The sequence below is a fragment of the Cryptomeria japonica genome, chromosome 5, assembly GCF_030272615.1.
Source record: "Cryptomeria japonica chromosome 5, Sugi_1.0, whole genome shotgun sequence".
NCBI classification, from domain to species: Eukaryota; Viridiplantae; Streptophyta; class Pinopsida; order Cupressales; family Cupressaceae; genus Cryptomeria; species Cryptomeria japonica.
Genome location: NC_081409.1, coordinates 77,261,652 through 77,277,180, shown reverse-complemented (window position 1 = coordinate 77,277,180; position 15,529 = coordinate 77,261,652).

The following is a 15,529-nucleotide window of genomic DNA, read 5'->3' as shown; positions in this document are numbered from 1 at the left end:
AAGTGACTCCAAGTTACTTAGGAATGTGACAATATTTAGGGGATGGATTAGGCTAATTAGGAAGGGCTTAGAAGAATCTAGAAGGGGGTTAGGATTGTAAGTGGGTTTGGTGGTTGAGGGAAAATAGGATTTTAATTAAAATAAAATTTATTTATTTCAACTTGTGGTTGCAACTTGCATTTGTAGGAAAATGCAAGTGGGGGGGGAATGATTTAAATAAATGTTTTTAATTATTTATTTAAAAGAGGAAAAGGGGAATTTAAATTGAATAAATAGGATTTATTCATTTAATTGATTTGAATTTGTTTTTAATGAATTAATTGAAATAAATTGAATAATTTATTTAATTAATAGAAGAATGTTTGAAGATGAATTAATTAAATATTAATTTAATTAACTGATGGCTAGTGGGTTTTTAATCAAATAAATAGCAAATATTCATTTAATTAAATTGGACAGATTTATGTGACTACATTTGTCCCTCTTTGAGATGGTGCGGTTTATCGTGTCGTTTCAAAGAAAGAGAAATAGGTGTGAAGAAAAATGCCCCATAAATGTTAATTTAGTGGGTGGTATGCCCCCTCGAGAGATGGGAGGCTCGAGAAGTTCACGAGGACGATGGCGGTGAGCTGGGTGAAATTAGGGTTATGGTGAAGGGTATATATTGGGAGGAAGGGGTGAAAACAGGGTCATTTGCATTTATGTCCATAGTGAAAATTGAGCTCTGGTTTTGACTTATTGGAAGAGCAAAGAGCAATCAGGATGTCGGTTCCCATAATAGAGCACCGATTAGAGCGAGTCCGTCGATTCCAACGGCCAGATGACTATGAACCAGCGGTATGTGAATTTGATTTTTTGAATTTCATGCATTTTTGATAGGTTTTTGGCTAGGTCCAAGTTGAGTCAAGACAATAGCACTAAAACTATGTTTAGCGCTATTGTCAACTAAATTAGCACTATTGTGCCGCTATAGCGCTATTTCATAGTGGTTTTAGCACTTTTGTCAAGTCTAGCGCTATTGCATAGTCGATTTAGCACTATTGAGTAGTTGATTGAGCGCTTGTGTGGTGATGTTGCGCTATTGCATAGTCAGTATAGCGCTATTGTTGGTTTAGCACTATTGAGTAGTTGATTTAGCGCTTTTGTCAGCCCTTTAGCACTTTTGTGTGCAGAATAACATTTTTGTTTAGGAAAATAAATGCCCTAGTGTGTGTGAACAAGAATCTCCGGATGCCAATGATGGATGGATGGAGATGAGAGGTGAGAGTTGTTTTGAACCATAGCAGTCCTGATGAGACTTAGGTCATTAGGGTAAATGCCTGTTGTAGTCTAGGTGTGCTATGATTGTTTACCTATTGAGACCCGAAGATACTTGATCAAAGTATCTGTTGATAGTCTAGGTTTAAACTTTAAGAAAGTTTGAAACAAAACAACTGATGATGATGGTTGATACACGTGTGTAGGAGGATCTTCACGTCTTACAGATGTACGAGAGGCATCTCGCCACACATGTGATGCGCGATCAGTTGATAGAGGCCGAGGTGGATTGCATTGCAGTGATAGGCCTGTATGATGTTATGTATATGCCCGTGATTCGGACAAATTGCAGATTGATCATAGCATTGGCAGAGCAATGACATAGTGAGACATGCACGTTTCACTTGGCGTAGGGAGAGATGACAGTGACACTACAGGATATATGGCGCATCCTGCACATTCCTACTCGATGAGAGCTAGTGAGCTATGACTGAGCTTGGGGGACAACAACAGTGCAGAGATTCTTTGAGGAGGATGTCTTTATTGACGATAGATCGATAGCCTGGGAGGATATAGCAGCCTTATATGAGCCTTTACCAGCAGTGTTGTCAGGTATTGTTGGGGGACTACTATGTCAAGATGATGATCCCATGGACTTGCCATTGGTTGGGGTCAGGTGATCGAGGAGATGATTAGAGAGGGGACCCAATTTGCATGGGGACTGCGCGTGCTATTGTACTTATATCGGGAGTTGCATGAGGTAGCATACCGAGGGATGCACTCATTGGGAGTGGGTATCACGTTGTTGCATAGTTGGGCCTGGGAGCATCTACCGGTGATGCAACCGATTAGTCTAAGATTTAGGGTAGTGGACCAGCCCTATGTATACATGTATGGAGGTATGATGAGTCAGCCCCACTTGGGGAAGTTAGAGTGGTGGCGGTGGGCACTGGATGATTTGGATACAATGATCTGGAGGCCATATATTGAGTGTGAGCCATGGGAGGATGATGCAGAGGCATTGCTGTATATGTTCATGACACAATACCTCATTGGTAGGACAACCTACAATGTGGAGAGACAGCTTCCAAGTAGAGTGCTGAGACAGTTTGGGCGGCGATAGGGATTGCCTAGTGGATCAATAGAGTATGCATGGGTGGTATGAGAGAGGTACTTGTGGGGACCAGTGTTACCCTATGATCAGGCATTGGAAGAGTTCCGCACATTACAGGTGAGACCATGGCATATGAGGCCAAGGGATGGTAGATGCAGGGGTGTCAGAGGAGTATATGTAGTATATTACGGTGCATCTGATTCCTTGGATATCAGATCCGACAGAGCCGATTCCAAATTTTGAGGAGGATAGGGGACAGAGATGGAGGAGGAGAGGAGGTCACAGAGTAGTAGGTGGACGAGGGAGAGGGGATGGTGGTGATGGTGATGGAGGAGGAGGAGGAGGTGGATTCAGAGGTGGAGGTGGGGGTGGTGGACTGTTATAGAAGAGAGGGAGAGGTGGGCAGCCATTGCGGCTATCTCAGGGACCTTTGATGCAGGGAGGCATGAGACTAGGTTGTAGGGATGTAGGTGAGGGACAAGGACCGATGGAGACAGAGGAGGGAGCCACTGGAGAGGCACCTATGGATATAGGGGAGGGAGCTACTGGTGGGGATCTGCGAGATCATATGATAGGATATTTGCAGACTCGTGTAGAGGGTTTGGAGGTAGAGGTAGCCGCTAGTCATGTGCAGCTATTTGCACGTGAGTCAGAGCTGACTGTGGTACTATGGGAGAGAGATTAGGTCGTGGATAGGGTGATCCAGTTATAGGAGAGAGTGCAGGCTTTGGAGGGAGTACAGGGACAAGGGCCTTTTATGGATGCATTGGTGAGGGAGTTACGGAGAGCAGGTGCAGAGGTTGATTACTGGCGGGGTTTGTATGAGTAGGAGGTGCCATCTAGTCGATGGGAACTGAGCTATTCACATATGTGTCAAGAGAGATCAGAGTGGTCTCAGAGGATGTAGAGCAGTGGGGGTGTGATGGGTCCTCCACGGAGAGATAGATCAGGCGGTGATGGTGGTGTAGCATCTGGTCAGAGTGGTATCTGAGGGAGCATTTTGTATGCATATACATTGTTATTTTGGACTGTGTCTTGGATGGCTCTTGGTAGTCAATATTTTGGACTTCATTGTACTCTGATGCATGTATGTTTTTAGTGATATGATATGATATATATGATGAGATCCCCATATTTTGTGATGATATGCATGTTGATATGTATGGATTTTATGCAGGATGATGATCTTATGATTTATGCTTAGATGGATAGTTGTATGTGATATATGTATGCATTGATGAGATGATTCCCATATGTATGTTTCATGATGATGCAGTCCTACATGATGTCTATATGCATGCTTTATGATTGTGATGCTAACATATGGATGCAGGTTGATATGGATGATTTGTAGATGTAATGCTTTATGTATGTACTGCCATGATGATTATGTATGCATATGATGATATCAACAATATCTTGTTCTTTATGGTGAATTGATGATAAGATAATGATATGCATATGATGTTGATGTAAATGTGTTAAAATAAATGATTTTATTTATGTAAAGTACAAATGTTTATATGATTATTTCTAAATGAATGCATATGTATAATGTATAAACCAATGTTAATACAAATGGTTTTATATTATGAGCTAAATGACAAATATGAAGTGAAATGATAATGTAATGATAATACAACTCATGGGTAATGAATAATTGCACCTTAATGCAATTAAAAGGATAATGAATGCTTTCTTAATGAATCTTAAATGGTACTAAATGAATGCATCTGTAATGGCTAATCATGGTAGCAAATGCAAATAAGGACAATTTTTATCATATAAATGAATCTAAATGTCATGAGTGTGTAATGATGAAATGATATAATGAGACTAATTCCCATAAATGATAATGAACTATATGTAGTTTTATGCAGCTAATTGATATGAAATGCACTCTATGCAAATGCAACTAAATTTAATGATGATGTGATTATGATAGGTGAATGCAAGGTTGTTTAGACTTTGCATGATGCAGTGATGATGTATCAGAGTACTCTATCGTGATTGTATCCAAGACCAACTTAATTTTCATATAACTGCTCATATTAATTTTGTTCACACTTGCATACAAAACCATGCATATGAATAATGAATGATTAAATGGATGGGTGATATGCAACGGAATGCAATATAAACAGATGAGATGCAATAACGATCCATAGTGCTTTATTTTCATCATTGAGCTTAAAAATGTTGTAAGAAAATACAAGCAACTTGACATATTGATTCAAGATGACCTGAGTATTTATTACATGGATTTTGATATAGCAAGTTAATATAAGCAACTTGATATAATGGATCAAGTTGTCTTGAGTATTGTTTTGCGGAACAGACAACGATTATCTCCTTTCATGCATGACTTGGAGCGTCCTCCTTGATCTTTTGCCGATCATATCCTGAGACCAGTTCATACCGTAATAAGAGATAAATCATTATCAAGCGTGGATGAGGCAGTAGGAACCAAAGATGGAACATTGTACCTGCAAGCAAACAACATATATAAAGAATAAATAATATGGACCCTCGATAATGGTTCACGCTCATATGGTCGAGGTATACGTTGTAGTCAGTAAGCCATAGTGATGATCTATGACTGTATTTTGCATACGATCACGTAACTTAGTGAACTTCCCGTGTAGACACCATTAGTACATGCCCCATTACATCATTGGAATTTATTCACAGAGACATACAAACAATGTTGTAGGAACCATCTCGTCCACTCTAATCACTTGTGGATATCCCAGAGTAACGTAGGAACCTAATATATATAAATGAATGAGTAACCTACAAATCAACCAAGTATTTGATAGCTTAAACAAAATTTTCTTGTCAAAGAAAAATATCATTGTCTTTGTTTTGGTAAGGAAGGATGCATCCTTGTTTTAGATAGTTTGTGTGTCGATGTTGATTTTTGGGTTGATGTGATAAGTGGTCATCATTTTGAGTATTTCACAATGTTTGTTTGGTATTTGCTTGGATGCGTATGTACAAGGTGTTGCCATGTTTTTGATTTTTGATGTTTTCAAAATGTTTTTGGATTTTGTGAGATAGTTTTTCCAATTTTTTTGGTATTTTGATGATTGTTTTGAATGTTTTTGGATTTTTACGAGACAATTTTGAATGAAGAAATTCAATGAATCATAAGTAATGCATAATCCACTTCCATCAAATAGATTAAGGGCATTGCCCCCAGTTTAGACATGATTATGAAAAAGCAGGATGTGAGATGCATGAAGTACTATCTTCGATTGTAGATCAATAACAAGCCATGGTTTGGACGGATGGATATGTGGATGTAATGAATGTGATCACAACAAGTCCGAGAGACAATGGAGCCATAGCCTTTACGAGTCGCACCTATTTTCCAGGTTTTCACCATCGCACTTCCCCAAGGTGCCACTGAAGTGGTTGTTCACCGTTTGGATGCATGATTTTTCCTTACTATTTTGATGTTTTTGTATTTTCCTCAGGACATTTTCTGAATGTTTTTGGTGTTTTTCTGGTATGTAGGAGAGCCTGATGCTCTGTGTAGCTCAAGTATAAAACCTTTTGAGGTGCATGCTATTAATCTAATCTGCTAGCGGTTCTCCTTCTGACGTAGCCAACTGATATGCCCTAGACCCAAATACGGTAGTGATAACATATGGACCCAACCAATTTGATTCAAACTTGCCCTGATGTTCTCGGTTGGGTTGATTACGAGGATTATCTCGTAGAACAATATCACCTACCTCAAATGTATGAGGTCTAACTCGATGATTATAGCTTCTGCTCATGCGCTGCTGATAGGATTTGAGGTGGTTGTATGTAGCTTGTCATTTCTCATCAAGTAGCTCTAAATCTTGGAGACGTGATACTCTGTATGCTTCATCATCTATCAGATTATGCAAGGTAACTTGTAGTGATGGTATCTCAACCTCAATAGGTAAGATAGCTTTTGCTCCATAGATCAATGAGTAGGGAGTTGCACTTGTAGGGGTTCGAATACTAGTTCGATATGCCCATAATGCTGGATTCAATTGAACATGCCAATCACGACCGACATCATTGACTATTTTCTTGAGGATTCTCAATATGTTCTTGTTGGATTCTTCGGCCTGACCATTTCCTTGTGGGTAATAGGGAGTGGAAAAGACATGTTGGATGTGAAACTTCTCACAAAGTTCACGGACATCCTGATTCTTGAAAGGAAGACCATTATCTGTGATGATGGACATGGGTACACCATACCAGCAGATGATGTAATTAAGGATGAATGAGGTGATCTGCTTGCCGGTGACTTGTGTAAGTGGAACAACTTCAATCCACTTTGTGAAGTATTTGGTGGTGGTAATAATGAATTTGTGACCGTTGGATGAAGATGGATGGATTTTACCTGCAAGGTTAAGGCCCTATTGACAAAAAGGCTATGGTGTTGTGATTGGTTGCAGTTCCTATGCTGGTGTATGTATCAGGTCTCCATGAACTTGGCATTTCTTGCACTTTCTGACAAAGTAGTAGGAGTCTTTTTCCATGGATGGCCAATAGTATCTAGTGCACATGAGTTTCTTGGCTAGTGATGGACCGCTTGCATGAGTCCCACAAATTCCTTCATGTACCTCTTCCAAGGCCTTTATTATCTTATCCTATTCTAAACATCGAAGGAGAGTACCATCAAGACTGCGTTGGTATAGGGTTTCAACAATAATGGTATATCAAGCGGTTTGGCAAATAAAGGTTTTACGTTGGTTATTCAATTGGTCAGGAGGAAGTGTGTGATTGTGGAGGTAGGTGTAGAACTCACCATACCATGGGGATTCAGAACCGACAAGATGACATATCATCTCAGATTCAAGGATATCATAAGCAAGAATCCAAAGCTGTTCGACCAAGAACTCCTAGCATGTTGAATTCTTTAGAAGATGGAAGAGAGATGCGATGGTAGCCATAGCGTCAGCAGCTCGATTCTGATCTCAGGGTATCTACTCAAAGGTGATAGTAGTGAATGATGCCTTTAATGTGTCCACCATTTGTTTGTACGACATCTGTTTGTCATCCTTAGTCTAATATTCATCTATTGCTTGTCGAATGACCAGTTGGGAGTCGCCATATACTTGCAGTTCTTGTAACTTCCATTGTATGGCTAGTCTGAGTCCTGTGATTAGGGCTTCATATTCAGCTATGTTGTTTGTGCATGGAAATGTGATCCTGTAAGACTTCGGGATGCTATCACCTTGAGGTGTGATAAACAGAATGCCTGCCCCGGAGCCATGCCTTGTATATGAACTATCAAAGTATAGTTTCCATGGTTGTGTCGCTGTGATCATGAATACCTCTTCATCTGGAAAATTGGAAATGAGAGGATGATCGCCTATGAGTGGTGCATTGGCCAACTGATCTGCAATGACTTGTCCTTTGATAGCCTTACGGTCCACATACTCAATATCAAATTCACTTAGAATCATCACCCATTTGGCCAAGAGGCCTATCAATGCTGCTTTGTTGAGCAAGTATTTGAGTGGATCAATCTTTGCAATTAGCTGCACTTTATGTATCAATAGATAGTGCCTTAGTTTGGTGGCTGCTAAGATTACTGCTAGGCAAGATCGCTCAATAGGTGTGTAATTGAGTTCATAGCCAACCAATGTGTGAGAGATTTAGTAAACAACACACTCTTTGCCTTCTGCATTGTGTTGTGCCAATAGTACACCCAATGCTGTATTTGTTGCTGATATATAGAGTAATAGAGGCTTACTCGGATCTGGTGGGATCAATAATGGTGTATTCATGAGATAATCTTTAAGCATCTGGAATGCTTGTTGGCATCTGGTATCCTATTGAAAGCAGATGTTCTTGTGTAGCAGGTGTGTAAAGGGGTGACACTTATTGGCCAGTTGTGCAATGAATCTTCAGATGGATTGTAGTCGCCCTTGTAATGTCCTTAGTTGACTGATGTTCTTTGGAGGTGGCATGTCCATGATTTCTTTGACCTTTGCTAGATCGACCTTGATACCTTTGCTTGAGACAATGTATCCTAGAAGCTCCCTGAAGTTACTCCAAAGACACATTTCTTTGGGTTGAGTCAAACATGATATTGTTCCAGTCTGTCAAAGATTTTCTCTAAGATGTCCAGATGACCTTCTCTTGTGAGTGATTTTTCTAGTAAGTCATCAACATAATCTTCCATTATAGTATGCATCATATCATGAAAGATGGTGGTCATTGATCTTTGATAGGTTGCTCCTACATTCTTTAGACCAAAAGGCATTACATTCCAGCAGTATGTTCCCCATGGGCACGTGAAGGCGGTCTTATGTTGATCCTCTGGTGTGTTGTTTATCTGATTGTACCTTGAAAAGCCATCCATGAGTGAAAGCATGGCATGCCCTACTGTTACGTCCACTATTATGTCGATGTTGGGTAGGGGGAAGTCATCCTTAGGACATGCTTTGTTTAGATCTATGAAGTCAGTACAGATATAGATGCCCCCATTTGGTTTTCTGATAGGCACAATATTGGATATCCAATCTGCATAATCAATTGGTCTAATAAAACCCACATCTAGGAGTTTCTTAAGTTCTGCTTTAAGTAGTACTGCAATTTGAGGATGCATCTTGCAAAGCTTCTGCTTGATAGGCTTAGCTCCTTCTACTACTATGAGGTGATGCATGACTAAATCTGGATCAAGACCAGGCATGTCTGCATATGACCATGCAAAGTTAATCTGGTGCTTCTAGAAGAATTTAACAAACTTAGGTTGTTCCTCTTGAGTTAAAAGAGATGCCAGATGTATGTGGTGAGGTGTTTCAGGAGTCCCCACGTTATATTCTTGTCTCTTCAATGAGAATTGTTGATCGTTCTTTCTGTGTACTAGAGGGGAGAATGTCAAACCTTGCATCCTTAGCCTCCTCAGAGAGGTTTTCACTGGAAGATCCATGTTTTATTGTTATATTTTTGTAGCTGAAAGGTTTGGCATCCACCCCAAAGTATGCTGTACTATTAAGTTATATGGGGAATCCAGCTTTGTGATCCCTGCTTGGTATGTTATCCCGTAGTTCCAAAAAGTCAATGATCGCCTCATCATTTTGGAAGTGGTCAAGGCATGGGGGATTAGGTTGGTTCCATTTGATGAGTTTAGGATGGATAATGGGCATTACCTCATCGATCAGGTTAAGTTTGTTAGATGTGTTATTGAGGGTTAAGACGTTGTGGTGAAGGTCGTTGATGGTAATCTCCCTATCAAAATCAGGCGTAGGATGCGATGTAGGGTCTGTGGAAGATGTTTCCAGCTCAGGAACCCAAGAGATCTTTATCTGTGCTTCTCTATAAACAGGGATGTCTTTGTGAGGTGGAGGGGGTGACGTGTCTTCCTCATTTGAAGTATTAAGCTAGATGGAATCAAATTCCAATTCATGTGAGTCAGTCTCTGAGTCGCTTTCCAGTATCCGATTACTATACCATACTGGGATGTCCTTTGAGTTAAACACTGCAGGTGTGATTGGTTGATGTACCTTTGTAGATGAAATGATCAGTGCTATAGGAAGAATTATAGGGATTAGTGAATCTGATACAGGAAGTATTGGTAGTGTTGAATCTGCTGCTTCTGCTGGAACTGCTGGTGTTGTCAATACTACTGGGAATTCTGATATAGTTGCTGCTGTTGAGGGTGCTATTGATGTTGTTGCTATTGCTAATGGGATCACTGGTTTGATTGGTGGGATGATGGGTGTTGTAGACGGTTTTGCTAGGATTTTTAGCCTCAATGGGGTAGTTGTTATGGTTCCGGGTGCTGCTTTTATAATCAGAGGTGGCCTCTTTGTAATAGGCTGATATAGTGGCTTGCTAGGTTTCCCTTTGAATCTGAGTTTAGGAAGGATCTCTTTTTGAAATCCTAAGCCTGTGTTATCTTTGGGCTTTAATTCTGGCTGAAGCGGCTCATGTCGCTCTTGCTTACAAGGTCCTAAAGCACTTTGACCATCATATCCCATTCTTTGCATAATGAGTAGACCTTTTCCATATTGATCTGTGGGGAGCTTAGCTTGTGGAATGTCCGTGGTGATTGGGTCCTTATAGATCCATTCTACTAAGTCCTCATCTCTGGTTTCTTCTTCTTGACTCTTTCTGAGGATGAACGACGTCAAAGTACATGTTGGCTTGATCAATGGTGTTTGAAGTATTTGTTGAGGTTTACCATGAGTTCTAGGAGAAGTAGGCATTTGTCCAACACAAAAGAGTTGGCTTAGATTGTACTCTCTAGGACCTTCCTCTACTATTTTTATCTTGAGCTTCTCTTGCTTGGGTATAGTGGTGTTTGAAGTGGAAAGAGAGGCTGAACTTACGTATGATGTGGAGGAGATGGCTTCTCTATTGTTGGGAACGGTAATCTCTGGTTGATGACTTATATTATGACAATATGAAAGGGGTTTGCATCACCCAGGATTGTAATTTCTACACCATTATGCAGGAACTTGATACATTGATGCTCAGTGGATGGAACTGCTTGCGTGGTGTGTATCCAAGGTCTTCCTAACAATAAATTGTATGGAAGAGGAAGGTCCAAAACTTGATAGATGATGTTTCACCACAGGGCCCACTCAGATTGGTAGCACCACAACTCCTTTGGATGAACACTCTGCGTCATCATAGGCTTTGATTGTGATCTTCTTGCAGGGATCCACTAATTCAATTGCATATCCCAAAGCTGTGACTAATTGTAATGTACAGATATTCAGGCCTGCTCCATTATCGATCAAGACTCGCTTGATCTTGTGTTCGTTGATAAACCCTTCAATGTGGAGTGAGGCATTGTGAGGTTGCTGGAAGGATGAGTTATCACTTTCAGAGAAAGTGAGACAAGGTGATGATCTTAGGTTTCCAACCATAGCTTGGAACTGATCTGTATTTAGGTTTGCAGGGACTGATGCCTCTTGGAGAGCTTGATCCAAGATTGTTTTATGGGATGGAGATTGGCGCAATAGCTCTAAGATAGATATCAGCGCGGGCATTTTGTCTAATTGTTCCACAAGGTTATACTGCTTTGGGATAGATGGGGTGGCTTGTAGAGCTTCTTTTATGGTAATCTTGCCGCGATGTGTAACAACATTGCAAGTGGAGCTGGGATTTTTGATGGTAATAGTTGTAATTTGTTCACTGGCATCATACAGGTGATTCACAGTGTAATTATACGTGGCTTGCATATAATTAGTGGTATCTGTGTTTCTCCCTGAAGTGGAAGGACCCCTTTGATCTTGTGATGGAAGTGGATTTTTGAACATGAGATGATCATCATTTGTTGTCTTTGGGTCATGTCCTTTGATTTTGATTTCACCTCGGTCAATAAGATCATGAATAAGATCTTTCAATCTGTGACAATTGCTTGTCTTATGTCCTTTCCCTTGATGGAAGTCGCAATGTTTAGTATCTCTCCACCATGAAGGTTTGACTTGAGGTTCATAATTTGATGTTTTGGGTAAGGTCACCAGATTTTGAGAAACCAACTGACATAATATTGTTTCGATGGGTTCCCCTAAGGGAGTGTATGTTTGTTTTGGTTTGAAATTTTGTTGACGTTGTCTGGGTTCCTGTTGAGATGTGTTGCAGCCTTGATTTGGAGGAGCAACTGTGTTATTCTTGGGTGTGGGGTTCTATCCTGCAAATCGAACCACAGGTTGTGCACTTTTGATAGTTCTTGCATCCACAACCCCATCGTTAATAATGTTTTTGTTTTTGTTCCAAAAGTTCGGCTTGTCACTATTGAAGCGCGGGCAAGGGCCATCTTTTGGCTCATTATATATCTTGATAAGCCCTTTTTTGATGGGAGCTCGCTCACATTTTAAGCCTTTGGTGATCATGTCATTGAAAGAGTCTGTGTCTTTTACGTCCAAGTGAAATTTGTTGGCAATTTTGATGTTTGATGCTGTGATTGTCATTGATGGTCACACACTTGTCTTGAGATCATTTTGTTTGTATGAGTTAAAGCTCAACAGATATTTGTTCCAACCGATATCATGTATTATAGTCTTTAGACTATCGGTGTTCTGTAGGAAGTGTTCACCGGTCTTAAGCGGCATGAAGACCCCAAGCGGTTTAAGGATCTCAAGTGGTACGAAGGAGAGAAGCGTCACAACACATTTTTCCAGTCTTCATTTTGTTAAGCCGACAACCGGTATTTTGGTTAAAACTGGTATTTTGTATGAACCGGTAATACTCTGTGATGAGTTACCAACCGACATTTTGTGATGAGTTACCATCCACCGATTGTTTGACGATGCCGACACTTTGGCGGTGCATATTGTGTTGTGTTACCAAAAGTGTCCAGATACATTGAACCTAGGAAATTGTATTGTAATCCTATTGGACCGACATGAAATTAGATTCATTTATAAGGACATCATGTCTAGGGTTTTAGGTTGTTGTTGTTGATGGTTGTTGATAGGGTTTAAGGTGGTTGAGTTAGAGAGAGTTTGAATGTGTAGAAGATTGAAGTAATGCTATAATGCATTAGGAACATGCTATCAAGGATCTAACCAATCAATCTGTGCTATCTGATAGATCACTCACTTGTTGATTACTCACATCTTCAACAAGTCTGTAGCCCTTAATCGAGTAGGCCCAAAAAGCCTTTTGTAAAATCCTCTAACAAGGTGGTTCACATCCGTGGATCTAAAATCCTCTAGCAAGGTAGTCTTTAACCGGACTTATCTCCTAATAGAGATTGAGATTCCTAAAAGGATCTGTTCTGGTAAAGAACATTGTAAGACCTTAACCGGTCTGGTTTCTATTCTATAGATAGTTACTTGTGAGTTCCATCTCACCGTGGTTTTTCCCATTTGGGTTTCCACATCAAAATCCCTTGTGTTATGGTGTTTGTGCTTTTGTGGGTAAATGCATTATTTTCTATTTGGTTTGCATGTGTGCTAACCGGTTTGTTTGCTAAACTATTTTACCGGTTTACTATTAGTCTAGCAAAGTGTTTAAGTGCAAAGATTTTTGGCGTACTAATTCACCCCCCCTCTTAGTATTCATCAAAATTCCATTTCGTCATTTAAGTTGGAAATAAATATTTCCACCAGTTCTTGTTCAAGAAATTGAAGAGAACGTCTGCTAGACATTTGACGCCATCATTGCAGAAAGACTGAAAATAGCTCACCTGGCTTTTGTTTAGTGTTACATAGGTCAGCCATTGTGATATCACATTTAATGTTGTGTGACTAATGTGCCAGGAACTTCTGGATGGGTTCTTCAAAAGTCCTAATCCACCTGGTAATCGGGAAAACCATGATGTGGTTGTTCCTCCCAAACTCTGGGGAAAGAGTCGCATTAGGTATGTATCCTCGTATGCCACTTCGAGGCAAGTTGAATGGAATTCTCTAACATGATCACAAGGATCTCCTTTTCCTCTATACTTTTCAAACTTGGGTGTTTCAAACCCTCGTGGAAAAGTTGGCATATGAAGATTCCTATCAAAGGGATAGGGACAAATGTCATTGAGTGAAAATTGATTGGTTTTTACACCACTATGAAGTTGTTGGGTGAGATTTTCAACTTGTTGCCGCAACATGTCTATTTCATTTGGAGGTGGAGGAGGTGGGGGATTACCTTGATGAAGGTTGTATTTGATGTGATCTCATCCTCTTTCATCCTCATTACGACTTTGGCATTCTGATGCTTGTCTTAGTTGTGCAACATCAAAGTCAGAAGGTAGTTTGGCTCCCGCTTGAGCAAGTCTCAAAAAGTGAGCATCAACATTGCTCCTAAGTATTTCATCAAAAAGTCTATTAAAGAGAGGGTTGTGTTGTGCCCTTTCTATTGCCGCAAGAGTAGGAGTACTTGGGTTGTCATCATTTACGTTTCCTCCAAGGGCTTCTTGGAATTCATTGATATTTTCCTCTTCTTCCTCTTTAATTTCTTGTTGTCTAGACCTGGACCTGGTATGAGCCATTTGGTTTATAAGTTTTTGTTGAATTTTGATGAAAATGATGATGAGTTGTTGATGGAATGAAAGATTGATGTTTGGTGAAATGCTTTGCATATGAATCCCTAGCACTTAAAGGTAGATGTTACCAAAGTTCTTTCTTGAATTGCTTGTTGTGTTGGTTGACAAAGTTTGATGTGATAAGGTGTAGAGAAATCTGAGATGTATTACAGACTCAACTACCTAGTAATGAGAGGATGCACTTAGAGGCTAGTTTTAACCTGCGTAGAAATGCCTCTTAGGATGAGTTTATCCTAGATGTTGAGACATTCTAAAAAGTCAAGGTTAGTGGTTCTTCTTGAGCTACGTTGTATGTGATACAAATGTCTGGAAAGAAGTCAAGGTTGATCTTGCCTCTTTTGTTTTTGTGATAACTCAAAGCTCTATATTGCATAAAAGCTCTGTGGTTCAATGACTCTTGATCAAATTCATTTGATTTCCCTTGAAGATAAAGATGCATGTGACTCAAGAAGGCTCTATAAGAGACAAAGATTTGTCTATTAAGATAGAAGAATTTCCTCCTTTTGATCAAAGCCTTTGAGCTCAATGGTCTTCTTTTCAAGTTGACATGTTGATGAAGATTCTTCTTTTTCAAGATGTGAAGAATGGTCATATAGTTTGATACTCTTGCTCTTTGTTTTTGGATTTTTGTTTTTGAAAATGTTTGTGTTGGATGAATACTTGTTTGGATTTGGGTTTATGATGTTTCTTTGACAAGAAAACAAAGCAATCACACAAACACAAGAATGTTGCCATAAAAGGCACAAGTAAGTGTGGGTCTAGATCAATCCAATCCTTGGAATTTTATGACCCTTTATTTTAGATGTATTTTAGGTGTTTTCCAAAGCCTAAAGTTGGCTCAATTTGTACTGGTCTAACACAAAATGAAGACACTTCAAACACTCTTTATCCCTAAGGTTAAATGGCCAGTTGCGATAATTTCAGCCCACATCTTGATATTTCTTCGACTTTGGTACTACATACCTTATGAATCCCGCCCTGGCAGGTAAGGATGTGATATACTAAGTCTTGCACAAGCATAACAAATAGATGATCCCTATGATGGGGGAGTCACCACTTTTATCGGGCTAGCAGTAAGCTTTCAAAAAGCTATGTTTCTACTCAAGGAAATATGTATGGTGAGTATCTTGGGAGCAAAACCTTCTATGCTCTTGCACTGAATTTATCACAAATAT